Source organism: Centrocercus urophasianus, unplaced genomic scaffold (assembly GCF_019232065.1).
Source record: "Centrocercus urophasianus isolate 14NV4802_14NV808 unplaced genomic scaffold, USGS_Curo_1.0 seq_11, whole genome shotgun sequence".
Taxonomy (NCBI): Eukaryota; Metazoa; Chordata; class Aves; order Galliformes; family Phasianidae; genus Centrocercus; species Centrocercus urophasianus.
In genome coordinates, this window is record NW_024884253.1 from 35242135 (window position 1) to 35256511 (window position 14377).

Consider the following 14377-nt stretch of genomic DNA (forward strand, 5'->3'; position numbering starts at 1 on the left):
ACCATATTACTTGCTGTGTCAATCATTCCATCCCATAATTCATTTATTAATCCACACTTCATGTATAGATTAAAATCAGTTTCTGAACTACATTCAACTTCATAGTGATGGTAGAATAGCTGCCATGATCATAAAAGAGGTTGTAGTGAGAGCAATGAAGTAAGATTCTACTTCTGATAAATCTTGTATTTGATATTTCTGTTTTCAGATAAAAGCAAACAGAATCAATATGACACGGTTTTGTTAAGACTTTTTTTAAAGGACATAAATATGTCTGCTTGACATCTCAGTGTTTTTAAAGGTAAACTGGTTGTTTCAGATCAACTGCATACTTCCAGTTGTATTTCCTACCTACAATAAGTCTCCAATACTGAACCATAACACTTGCTGGTACAAAATTGCCACCTCTACACTAGCTGTAAAAACAGTAGTTCCACAAGGGATGTTTATTTTTAAGACAGCAAGGGAATACATTCAGGCAGGTTTCATGACTGAATTGTCTCTAACTTGTCACTCAGTTTTTCTCCTTTTGCAGGTACTTTTCCTAATTTCTTGACTAGCCTACATTGCAGGAAACTCTAGTAGGTCAAAACAAAGTTAAACAAAATAAAAATCATGCTGTAGGAGAGAAGTGCTCCCTTTTAAATCATGGCTTGTACAAAGTCATGAGGCTAGCACTTTGCCACTAATAATATACTGAAGTTTGGCAAGGTGGGATTGCTGTCGTCAGGTAACCAATCTTTTTAAAAAGCCAGATAGATTCATTTCCTGAACAAAACACTTGTGCATCATAGAAAACCTGTGATAAACTTTTTATGTGTGTGACAGTTGTGTCATCATTAGCAGGAGCTTGAAGCCTCCATTACATATTAGAAGCATTTTAAATACAATTGTCTGTAAATGATAATGCTGTAAAGTTTGGTGCTAGTTGAATGCCTTGACCTTGCTTCACCGTAGCCCTTACAAAGGTCTATCTACAACCATGAGGTTACCATGACAGTATAACAGTAGTACACCTTTTTGAGCAGTCTTCATGGTGCCAGCACTCAAAAATGTCCCTTTCACTCTTAGAACTCCTTCAGTCATATGCTACTAGTACTGCAATCCCAAACAGTATTTCAGGGTCTTGAGTAATACATTGTTAATTCATACCTATGTCACTGACAAGTACATTAGAAAAACTTCATATATTGCTACACTAGCCTCTCATGAACAGTAGATCATGTTCCAGACGGTAGGCTTGCTTTGGTGGCATTTATTTGCTACAGCAAAAATATATATCCTAGGTAGAATACATAATGTTAGTTTTTATAGAAAGAAAAAAAGCATGAACTAGTTTGCAGTTGGCTTTCAGTTAGTTCTACATATTAGCAGTCACAAAAATGAGGTTTGTGGCCTCAGGCGCTGAATTCAATCACTTCATCTTTCCAAGTAACAACCTTATTTTTACTTCCCTCCAGGCACACACTCGCAGGGCAATCATGTTGAATTCTCAATTCAAATATGAATGGTTAGCTAAGCTTTTCTCTCAACAAACTGCATTATAGAAAATTCACGGAAAATCAGGTAGTTATTAAAAATCATAAAAATCAGATTTGTAACTTGATAACTCTAGGAAATGGAATAACAAAATCAAACAGCTGATGAAGACTAAATCATGACACAGAATTCACCCTGATGCCATCATCTAATAGATGGTACAGACCCTGTGTGAATTGATTCAATGGTCCCAGCTCTATAGCCAAATGTCTGAGGTCCAAATTAAAAAAAAGTGCTAAAGAGATTAGATTTTGTTTATAGGATTTGGCAGACAAATACTGGATATCAGGTTGGATATCAGAAACATTTCTTCTCAGGAAGGGTGGTTGTATGGGAACTGCTGAGTCACAGCCTGAACCTCTGATTGATAACCTGAGGTGAGCCATGAGCCAGCCAGAGGAGCACAGCTGAAGGCAATTCACCTGTGCTGCCGGAAGGAGTGCAGCCAGGCTCCACCCCTCCTAGACCTATTTAAGAGCTGGCTCCCAGTGGGGAAGAATCTCTTCTGGAGATTGCCTCTATTGGTGTTTTGTGGGGAGCCTAGCTGAAGGGTAAGCCTCCCATTTTATTCTCTTTTGTTATCATTATCCACTTTCCCTAATTCTCTTGATTATATTGTGATTGTTATATCTTGATATCCCTTGATTATACAGTGGTAATGTATTGGTGCAGTCTGCCCAGGGAGATGGTAGTGTCATTGGCCATGGAAGTTTTTGAGAAATGTGTGGATGTGGCAATCGGGAACATGGTTTAGATGGCATGGTGGTGATGGGTCAATAATTGGTGATCTTAGAGGTTTCATCCCAAGCTTAGTAATTCTGTGATTCTATGATTCTACTAGAGCTGATATTCTGGAGAAGGTATTTCCAATTAAGGCTGAAATATTAGTGAAACATTCACACTCAGTAGACTGTCCCAGGCTGGCAGTGATTTCCGTACCTTTTGTTCAGAGAGTTGAATCTGTTTTTCGTAAGAGTAAAGGCCACATATGTTATTCTGTATCACAGAGAGTTAGTGCCTAGCACTGATGCAAAATAGAAAAACAAGCAATAACATCATGTTCTGTGTCTAACAGGTAGGTAGGGACACTGTATTCTGAAACCCCAAAGCTCTGGCACATACCAACAAAATACCAACAGCAGATTTTTGGCCCAGGCCAGATTCACATTAACAAGAACATAAATCTCTTGATTTTGTAGTTCATTGTGTAACCATAGTACATTTCAATGTGAGAATAACTATAAAACAAATCCTTGATATAATAATTGTCAACAAAATACAATCATTATAACACATTCTGTGTGTGTTATCAGTTAATGCCAGGGATTTGTTTGTGCTACAGAGTTATTGTTTCCATCTTATTGATTGAGAAATCAAGGCCCAGAGAGACTGCGTGATTTTTTTTTTTAGACATGCTGAGCTTCCCCATCTGAGTGAATTGTTGTCAGTCCTGTTCTCATAGGTCAAGTGTTCAGCTCATTAAAATGTTCCACCATCACAATTCAATGACCTTGTGGGCGATCTTTGCAGAGGCTAATGACTTATTTAACATTGGCATTGATCTGCCAGGTATGATCTCTTTGAGTTAGAAGATCTATAAATACAGCTTATTCATTCAAAGTGCTTAATTAGCTACTGCATCACTGCAGTTTTATGTTGATATAATGTCATTGTGTCCATCTGAGATTACTGAAGGATCACGCTGTGATTTAATATTTACTAGCTACTCTTTTAAGTACCTTAGGCTCATCGGACAGTTTTCAGAGGTGCTGCTATCTAGTGTCCATGGGCTGCATGAATGTTAACTTGAACTGATGGCTAGTCAGAATTTCTGTATCTTTGCATGCTGTTGTGAAGACAGCATGCGCAACAGCTCTAGAACAGCATTCATTTAAGCAAGCATTAATATGAAAAAATAAATCAACAGGTAAATCTTGGTGTTTGCACATACACAAATACACAGAAAACTGAAATTCAAAAATGACTTGACTTTCAGTCAAAGATAAATATTATAGGAAGACTGCTGTTCTTCTCCTTTGCTCTCCCTTACTTGAAAAGCCAGAAAACCGTTCTCCCATTTACCTTTGGCAGAACTAAAAATATGCGATTGTGTTCATAATACTTATACTTCAATTATATTTCATGGTAATATTTGCTACTTAAACATTATGCAAGCTGTTCCCAGCTTAATGACTATTTGCTCCTGTTCACAAAATTTCAAGGTCAGCTCGAGGTCAAGCTGCACTTTGCTGAAGAAGCCAGCTATATATTTGACTAATGTATTTCATCAGATGATGTTTTTCTGATCATATTGGTGATTGTTCTGGAGTAGTAGAAGGCTAGCTGAGCACACATGATGCAGTGATTACTTCTGAATTCATTTTTTTCACAGAGAAAATACAGATAATGTTGCTCCCAAATCCCTCTTTCCTCTCTTTTTACATCCAGAGAAGCTCTTTCACTTTTTTTTTTGTCTGAAGAGCATCGGGAGAGGCTGAAGGAGCTGGGAATATTCAGCCTGGAGAAGAGAACGCTCAGGGGAGACCTCATTGCTCTCTATCCCTTCCTGAAGGGAGGTTGTAGTGAGCTGGGGATCAGCCTCTTCTCCCGTGTCATTAGTGATAGGACCAGAGGGAATGGTTTCAAGCTGCAGCAGGGGAGATTCAAGCTGGACACTAGGAAGTATTACTTTTCAGAAAGGGTGGTCAGGCACTGGAATGGACTGCCCAGGGAGGTGGTGGAGTCACTGACCCTGGGGGTGTTCAAGGAAAGACTGGATGTTGTGTTGAGGGACATGGTTTAGTGGGAGCTATTGGTAGTAGGTGAATAGGTTGGATGATCTTTTAGGTCTTTTCCAACCTTGGTAATTCTGTGATTCTATGATTCTATAAAATGTAACAGTTCCCCACAGATCACAGAATTATAGCATAATCTAGTCTGGGAAAGTTCAACTATTGGCTTAGCATACAAAGTCTCATCACTAAACCATGTCCCTTAGTGCCACTTCCACACATTTCTTACATATCTATAGGAATGGGGTATTTAAGAGGATAATCTTTCTGATATCTAATCTAAACCTCCCATGGTGTAATCTGAAACCATTTCCTTGTGTCTTTTCACTTGTCACGTGGGAAATGATTCTGAAACCCACCTTTCAGGTAGCTGTAGAGACATATGAGACCTCCTCTCAGTCTCCTCTCCTTCAGATTAAACAACTCCAATTCCCTCAGTCATTCATCAAAAATCTTTTTTTCTCATCCCTTTACCAGCTTCACTGTTCTCTGCACCCTCTCCAGCAACTTCAGATACTTGTAGTGAGAAGCCCAAAACTCAATACAGTATTCAAGATATGTTCTCATCCATGCCATGTACAAGGGAATAATCACTTCCCTAGTCCTGTTGAACCCACTATTTCTAATACAGAACAGAGTGTCATTGGTTTTTGTAGCCACCTATGTGCATTCAATTCATATTCAGTCAGACGCTGACCAGCAGCCCAGACTAGGTAGCAAACTGGTCGGGCTCTTTACCAGGTCTTTAAACTAGATTTGAAAGGGGAAGAAGCTGTACTGCCGACGATCAGAAAATAGTCAGGAAATGCTGTAGCTCTAGGAAGCAGGGGAAAACCTCAAATTTATCACAAAGATTTTTGGGAGAGCTCCTCCAAGAAGGTAAAGTGGCCAAAAGTCCAGCTGAAGTGCTCTTATACCAATGCACATAGCATGGAAAATAAGCAAGAATTGCAAATTGTGGTGCAGTTGGAAAACTACAATAATATTCCTACCATGGAAACATGGTGGAATTATTCACAGAACTGGAATACCATGATTGAGGGCTATTAACATTTTAGAAGGGACAAGTGGGATGGGGGAGTTGCTCTCTATGCTAAGAAGTGGACAGACTGTGAAAAGCTGCCTCTGAGAAACTGTCATGAATAGTTGAGAGCTTGTGGGTTAAAATTAGGGACCAGAACAAGGACAGCTGGTAACTGGAGTCTATGATGGGCTACCTGATCAAGGGAGCCTGTTGATGAGGCCTTGCTTCTGCTGCAAGAGGCATTACATTCACAGGCTCTCATATTGATGGGGGGATTTCAATCACCTGGATATCTGCTGGAAAAACAACACAGTGATCTGCAAGCAATCCAGGAAACTCTTGGAGTCCATTGATGACAACTTCCTGCTTCAGATATTGGACACATCCACCAGAGTTGAAGTATTGCCAAACCTGGTGCTCACCAGTGTGAAAGAGGTCATTAAGGATGTTAAGACTTGAGGCAGCGTGGACTGCAGTGAACATGCCCAATCAAGTTCACAATCTCTAGGAATGTGAGCCTGGCAAAGAGTGGAGTCAGGACCCTGATCTTCAGGTTGCTTAAGGAGTTGTTAGATAAGATCCCCTAGGAAACTATCCTTAGGGATAAAGAAACAGAACAGAGGTGGCAGAACTTTAAACGTGCCTTTTTGGAAGCACAAAACTCTCCATTCCCCAGAATAAGACACCAAATAGATGAGGCAGGAAACCAGCACGGCTGAGCAAGAGCCTGCTGTTCAGGTTGAGAGGAGAAAAAAAAAGGAAAAGTATAATGGGGCCAGATTACATATATCCTAGTGTTCTGAAAGAACTGGCTGATGTGGCTGCCAAATTGGTCTCCATCACATTTGAAAAACTGTGGCTGTCAGTCAAAGTCCTCAGTGACTGGAAAATGGGAAACATCACTCTCATATTCAAGAAAAGGAGAAAGGAAGGCCCAGGGAACTACAGGCCAGTGAGCCTCACCTCTGTCCTGAAAGAGATGTTAAGGCACATGTGAGATAAGGACGTGATCTGAAACAACCAGTACAGCTTCACCAAGGGTAGATCATGTCTGACTAATTAGGTGGCTTTCTATGATGGAGTAATGGCGTTAGTGGACAAAGGAATGGTGACCAGTGTTGCCTACCTGGAATTCTGCAAAGCCTTTGATGTGGTCCCATGCCATGTCCTTTTCTCTAAATTTGAGAGGTATGGATTTGAAGACTGCAGTATTAGGTGGACAAATAATTGTTTGGGTGGCCATAGCTAGAGGGTTGTTTTCAATGGCTCTATGTCCAGGTGGATGCCAGTCACGAGTAGAGTTACCCAGGGGTCCCTCTTGGGACCATTGCTCTTCAACATCTTTGTCAACAACAAAGTCAGAGGGATGGAGTGTACCCTCAGCAAGTTTGACAATGATACCAATTTGAATGGTGCAGTTCACACAACAGAAGGGAAGGATGCCATCCAGAGGTATCTGGGCACAATCAAAATTGAGCACAAAAGAGTCTCATGTGGTTTTACAAGACCTAATGCAAGGTGCTGCACTTGAGTCAAGGCATTCCCAGATATGAGTACAGACTGAGAGAAGAACTCATTGAGAAAAGCTCTGTGTAGAAGGATTTGGGGATCCTTGTGGATGAAAAGCAAGATGTGAGCTAGCAGTGTACACCTGCAGCCCAGAAGGCCAACATTGGCTGCACTGGGCTGTTATGAGACAAGTCTTAGCACTTAGCATTAAGGAATCATAAAACGGCTTGTGTTGGAAAGGGCCTTAAAGATGATCTAGCTCTAAACCCTCGGCCATGGGCAGGGACACCTTCCTCTAGATTGGGTTGCCCAAAGCCCCATCCAGTCTAGACTTGAACACTTACAGGGAAGTGATATCCACAACTCCCCTGGGTAACATGTTGCAGTGCCAGAGCCACTATGAGGGATGAATTTCATCCTTATATGTACTCTAAATCTACCTTTGTTTAGTTAAAATCCATTCCCCCCCCCCCATTCTGTCACTATACATTTTGATAAAAATCCCTTATCTTTCCTATAGGCCTCTTTTGAGTACTGGAAGACCACCATAAATTCTCTCTAAAGCCTCTCTAAAACCTTCTCTTCTCCAGGCTAAATAACCTCAACTTTCTCAGTCTTCATAGGAGACATGCTTTAGACCTCTGATCATCTTTGCATCTCCTTTGTCTCCTTTGGACTTTCTCTAACAGATTGACATTTTTCTTCTACTGTGGGCCTCAGTGTTGAATACAATACTCCAGATGGGGTCTCATGAGGGAAGAATAGAGAAGGGAGGATAATCTCCTTCAACCAGCTATCTACGTATGTTTAGATGCAGCCCAGAATACAGTTGGCTTTTGGGGCCATTTCAGGGACCCCAGTCCTTAAGAAAAGGTGGAGATATGGGTTCACTTAGTGGTCCTCTGGCTTGTGAGTTTTCTGTCCTTGACGGTTTGATGTTTTGTGGTTCAGGACTGAATTAATTATTTTAGGAAAAAAAAAAAACAATTACTTTATATACACGGTAAAATACTTTAATACATTCTGCAGGCATTTTTCAGGGCTGTAAGTCATGTATTTTCCCAGCACCAGCAATGTTGACTCAACTGACAGTAAAGAGCCAAAATAGTTTATTGAGTTAATAATACACAGACTGAAGTGTTTCTAAGTAGCATTCACAGAATAATCATAGTGGCATTATGACCTTTCTGGTCAATTGCCCATGAATTATGAGGAATTAATATAGGCCTTGCTAGGATAGGCTGTACATACCAGCACAAGGAGCAATGTTGAAATTAGGTTTATGATGACATTTATAGCACACAAAAAGAGTCAAACGTGAGTAGAAGTGCCTGAAGTTTTTTATTACATTTTAATATTTTAAATGTTATCTGAAATGCTTCCATCATTTTTCCAAAAGAGTCTGTGGGATCATTACCTCTATGGTACATATTACATGTTCCAGTGCAGTAAAACAAACAAATAAACCAAAAAAGAACAACAAAAAAAACCACCAAGAAGACTGAACTTCTTTAAAAGGAAGAAAGGAGTACATAAAGCTTTAAAAAGTGTCAGTGCCTTCCAGGAAGACACGTACTAAAAGCTACCAGATATGAGGCCAGATCAGAGAAGCTGAAATAGCAATGTATGCCTATATACTCACTGCCACAGCAATATGCAGCAGACATCCATTTAAGTAAGTTCTAATCCCAGCGTTCACTGAAAGAGCTCTTTGAAATTTTTCCCCAGTTGCATGCAATGTACACTCATGATCAAATGGTGTATGGTTGGCCTTGAGTCTGTGAATGCCTGTGAACCAGCAGAGTATGGCTGTGAGGAGGTTCCTTTAGAACTTTTCACTGACAAGTGCATGCACTGCCTCAAGCAGAAAATCACACGCGTAAGTGCTGGCTTCTGTCATCACAGCTAAGCAAACCCCTGAGAGAGGACTTTTGGTTTGTGTTTAAGGAAAAAGATGTTAGCTTTTTCAGCTGTATTCTCTAAAACAGAATGGTCTTGATCCACTGGAAAACAAATCAAAACAAAATTTAAAGTTTTAAGATCCAACAGATTACAGTTACATATTGTAAACTGAATAAATTCGTCTAGAAATCACTATGCATAAGAAAGAAACAGCTAAAGTACAGCTCATAGGCAGGTTAGAACCTATGCTGGCTCCTCTGAGATTAATAACACCTTCATCTCTGAGAAAATATTAATCATCATTAATGGGTTGGATTCCAGGCTTCTGTCATCCTTGCATTTTTGATTATTGAGAACTCAGAGAGATAAAATGTATATGCTATGAATAATCAGCCTAACTATTCTTCAACCAAAGTTACAAAAATCTGAAATTGCCTGTCTGGGTGGCCTGCATAAGTCTCAGTTGTCTGAGATTTGAATGGAATGTTTTCATTTTTGAAATCTTTAACTGATAACATAAATTCTTATTTATTAAAATATAAAAACACATGGGAAACTTAGATGTATTTTATACAGTGTGGACATATTTATTAACTATTTGTTGAGACTTCAGTCAGTTTTGGTACTTTTACAGCCCAACAGGTAGAAGTAGAAAAGACAAGTTGTTTTTCTCTTTGTATCAAGATAAATTTAGCTAAATAAATAGGTATTTGCACAGATTTTGTTTAACCAATTCTGTAGAGGATTCATTGGTGAAATTTAGATTAGGCTTCAAAGCAAAGTTTCACTCATCTCCATGCAGAGTAATTTTCTCTAGTGCTCTAGGCTACGTATATACATGCACATAGAAGTATCCAATAACTATTACATTTCTTATGCATGTAAACATACTATATTTTATAGTGAACAAGAGAAGCTGATGAACACTGACTGTTCATAGTTTCTTTTTTTGTTACCTGAGAACTGAAAATCTTTAGTACCTTTAAAAACTGGGTCACTGCATTCCTCTGAAGTGTAAAATAAACTGAATTTACTAGATTCAGTATATTTATTTTAAAGAATTAATGGGAATTTAAAAAATAAGTTGCATGAGAGTAATTCACATAAAAATAATACTATGTATTACTACACATAGCTGTGCTACAAACACTTTATTTCAGATTTAAGCAGTTAGAGCTATAAGCTAGCTGACAACTAAGCTTGCCTTAGCTCTCTAGTATATACAACACAGTATTTAATTACAACATCACCCACGATATTTTGAATAGCATAGATGATGCCTTCTGACTATGGAGCTATTCAGCTTTTTTCCTTTGCTTTTTTTTTTTTTTCCATTGTATGACTCTTGCTACCCTCAGCGAGTCCCCAATTGCTAGAGAAAGTCTTCACAACAGTGAAAAGCAATGTCTTTTCCCTAGTCACAGCTTCAGAAATTGAACAGTCGTTTTGGCTGTAGTTTAAGAAAAGCATGTAAGGGGCTGATACCTGTCAGAGAGAATAATAACCAGAGTGCATAAACGTTGGCAAAGAAATAAGCAACAATGTTTTATGACTGTACCCAATACTTTAACAATTAGGGCCATGAGTTCTGGCTGCAGTCTATTCTCTATACATTTTGGCTCAGATCGAGAAGAGTCTGCAGTGAGGATGTGGTTTTCTAACTTTTTAACAGGAAATCAGATCATGGCTGAGATAATTAAGGGAAGATCTTGAGTGAGTAGGCTTGGTTAAAGGACCATGGTTTTTTTCCTTACTCAAATACAAGCTTTGCTGCTTTGAACCTTTCAGTCAGTCTTTACTTTTGCCACAGAGCATGAAGTCATCAATGCTTAAATGGGATCTAAAGCTTTAAGCAGGTTATAACTTTGAAATCCAAAATGAAACTGCAATTGCTTTTGCACTGTTCCTGAAGGAGTAATGACATCTACTGGGAGAATCTTCTGTTTTTGCCTCCAAGGGTATCATTATTTATATGGAATGAAAAAATGTGTGGAGCAAAATTTTTGGTAAATGAACGACCTTACTTTGTAGCTTAGTTGATCATAAACATGGTATTCAGGGGAAGAATCATAGTGTTTCTTCAGGTAAAGCATTTCTACACAGGTATGATAACCAAAGTCAGTATCATAAATGCTAGGAAGCTATAAATATGAGGGCAGCTCTGAAAGTAATATCTTCTATTTTATTATGCGAGCCTATAATGTCAGAGGTAGATGGTGGTGGAATGGCAGTAGAGGTTGAACCTTCCCTCCAGTATTCCACTACATTTTGTTGCCATTTGACAGACGGCAGTAGAGGGGCAGTGTGACAAAATGTTGTCTGACATGGAAGTGTGTATGAAGAAAGGGTGTGTCACTAAATTCTTCTAAACAGAAAAAATGGCACCCAATGACATTCATTGATGTTTGCTGAATGTTTATGGAGACCAGTGGATGTGAGCACAGTCAGGAGGTGGGTGGTGACTTTGCAGCAACAGGGGGTCAATCTCTCTGCTGGAGATTTTTGCAAGGATGGCATGTAGGCTCTTGTTCATCACTGGTGAATATGTATAGCTAATGTTGGTGACTGCTGAAAAACAGTGTTTTGTAGCTGAGAATGTGCTCTATCAAGTACTGTCATTGTGCTCTTTGTGCCTGTTGTAGTTTCCATGGAAATAAATAGAAGGCATTACTTTCAGAGCTACCTCTATATAAAGACCTGCTGCATAAAAGATATACCTATATGTAAGAAAGACAGAAACAATGATATTTATATCTAGCAAAAGAAATTTTAAGCAATTTTTGTTCTATGATACTTTTCTGCAGCGTAGTCAAACATCAGATATGTGTCAGTGATACAGTGATGAGTAAATCGCTAACAAGAAAACAATATGAAGTGGTACCAGAAACATCCTTTTCCATGAAGTGAATTCTATACAGCTCCAGAGGAGAGTAGAATGTCATGGATATGTCTTTATTTACTTTAGCCTCACAAAGTAAGAAAAAAAACAACTGTGCATGTAAGATAATTAGCAGATTTTTTTTTAATGATTTTTTTTAAAAGAAAATTTAGATTTCCTTCAGAGAAGTTAACCCAAACGTACTGAACATATGGTATAGCTTTTAGTCTATATGGAGGCTGGAAAAGGTGACCAATATGGAGGCCGGAAGAATATATTTCTCTTTGAGAAAAGCTTTGAAAATAACAGTGTGAATAGAATGCTATTTTTTTTTTTTTTTTTTTTCAGATACGTTTTTATGAATCTGTGAGATATTCTTAGGGGAGTTCAGCATTTTAAGCATATGTTACCTACCTCTTCCCTAATTCCTGATCGAATATTAACAATATACTCCTGGCAAAGTATCACAAGTGACAAAAGGACCATATAGGACCCAGTTGTGCTATAGATGGCACAAGAAGGAGTGAGGAGAGCTACACCAGCCTCTGCCCGGTCCACACTAGTACATGTGTGCCAAGCCTGACAGTGCCTGTGAAGAGATGCACTCTTTTTTTGGACCTGCTTCCTGTTTCCCTACTAAATTCATGCGTATATTTAAAGGAGTTTTTAATATAAAATTTTAGTAAAATCTGTTCAGAATGTTTACTACTTCTAACTGTACTTTCTCAAATCAGAAGTTCACTGCTCATAGCAAAACGTGATATTTTTCTGTTATTCAGTAATAGCAGGGATTGGGAAGAACTTGAATAGACAAGCTGTTCTGATCTGTTTGAACATGAGTATCAGATCTAAGGTGATTATTTTTATCATGGCAATATCATCTTGACATGAAGGAATGTATAGACTATTTATTTCAAAATATAAAGCAGGAAGATTGTGTTTCTTTTGTGTTTTGGAAAAGAAAAATAAAAAAAAGAGAAGTGAAGATGAGAAAAGTAATCAGACAGTGTCTAAGAGATATAAATAAATGGAATCACATGACAAAAAATTAGACCAGCACTGCTGAGTCTTACAAGCAGTCAGTAGGCCACTTGTTTTTTTAAGTGGTAATGGCTACGTAGCATGGGAACAATGATTTGCAAGTACTACATGAGGAGCATGCCTCATGCCACCCAACCTCAGATTCAGGGTACATACATAGCTGCAGTTTTTGTTTTTACTGCACATACGGTTGAGAGAGAGTCGAGGGATCCACAGATGGAAGCAGATTCAGTTCAGATGAAATGTCCCAATAGAGTTGAATCTAGTCTAGAGGCAAAAATATAACTTCAATTTTGGTCTATATTTCTAAGCTTTTTAACTTTCCCACATTGTGGGAAGTTCCTATATCCCAGCAACAACTGTATTTTCAATATTTTATATGCATAGAATATCTTTGTCCTTATCATTGTTGTTTCCCCTAACAAAAAAATACCAAAAATGATCTATTTCCTGTGCCAGCCTCCCTCTTTTCTTTCTAGAATCTTTTGTAGATTTTACAGGATGTGGCCATATTTGTCTATATTTTTCATCTGACTCAAAGCTTCAACGTCTCAGATCCTAAGTTCACCTCATCACCAAATTCAGTCATACTGCTTTTCAACAAGGGAGAATAACTGGTATGATTTTGTGCTCTACTATTATGAACAATTAGAGCATTTTCGGCAAAGAAATACTCAGGCCCCATGTTTGATCTTTGAGTTAACCATTGACATTAGTCGCAAGAAAAACATTTTGATAGACAGTATTTGAAGGATGCACTCTACCCTGAGCCAATTTGCAAGTACAAGAGTTTTTGATAGTCTTGAATTTGCTGAATGATTTTTCAGACGATGCAGCTACATCTGTCAACCTAAAAAAATGTTTATAATATTTCGCTGAAAAATCCCATACTGCCTGAAGAATAAGCCTTGTTAAAAATTTGCAAACAGAAGAAAATGCCCTCCAAAACTAGGTTTGTTTGTCTTTGCATGAAGAATTTCTTCAGTAAGCTCAAATATATATGTATTGTTCTGGAGACTTAAAATTCAAGCATAGGACTTGTATAGATGCTGTTAATAATCCCAAAACATTTCCAGAAAATATTTCTGGAACCAAGTGTGTCCATAGACACGCTGTCCCTGCATGGGGTGCTGGGGCCATTCCTCTACCCTAATATGGAGAAGAGATTGGAAAAAATGATGCTACACTCAGGCAGCCAGTGGGGTCCCAGTGACTGCTGGTATGAGGTGGGGCCTATCCACATGGATGGGCCAGGCTCTGAGCACCTTATCTAGCTGCCTATGCCCCTGTTCACTCCAGGAGAGTAGGGCTAGATGACTTCTGAGGTCCCTTCCAACTCAAATGATTCTATGATTCTGTTTATTTTTCTTGCTTCGGCACGCTGGTTTCCTTCTAACTTACATACCCACTAACTGTATCACATTAACTGTTTAACTGTATGTGCCTTAATCATATTATTCCATTTTATAGCTTCAAGATAAGAATAATTCCAAAATCATCATTAAAAATTCTATTTTTCCATTCCAACTTTTATAGTTCAGAGAATGTTCTTGAGCAGTGTATCTTTTCTAGATACAAAGGACACGTCACCACCTTTAAAAGCAACAAGATTTATTTCTGATTTGCTTTCATGGCAGAAGTATGCCATACTTCTGCTGAATTCTGTCTTGGCACGCTTTCTCTTCTGGAGCT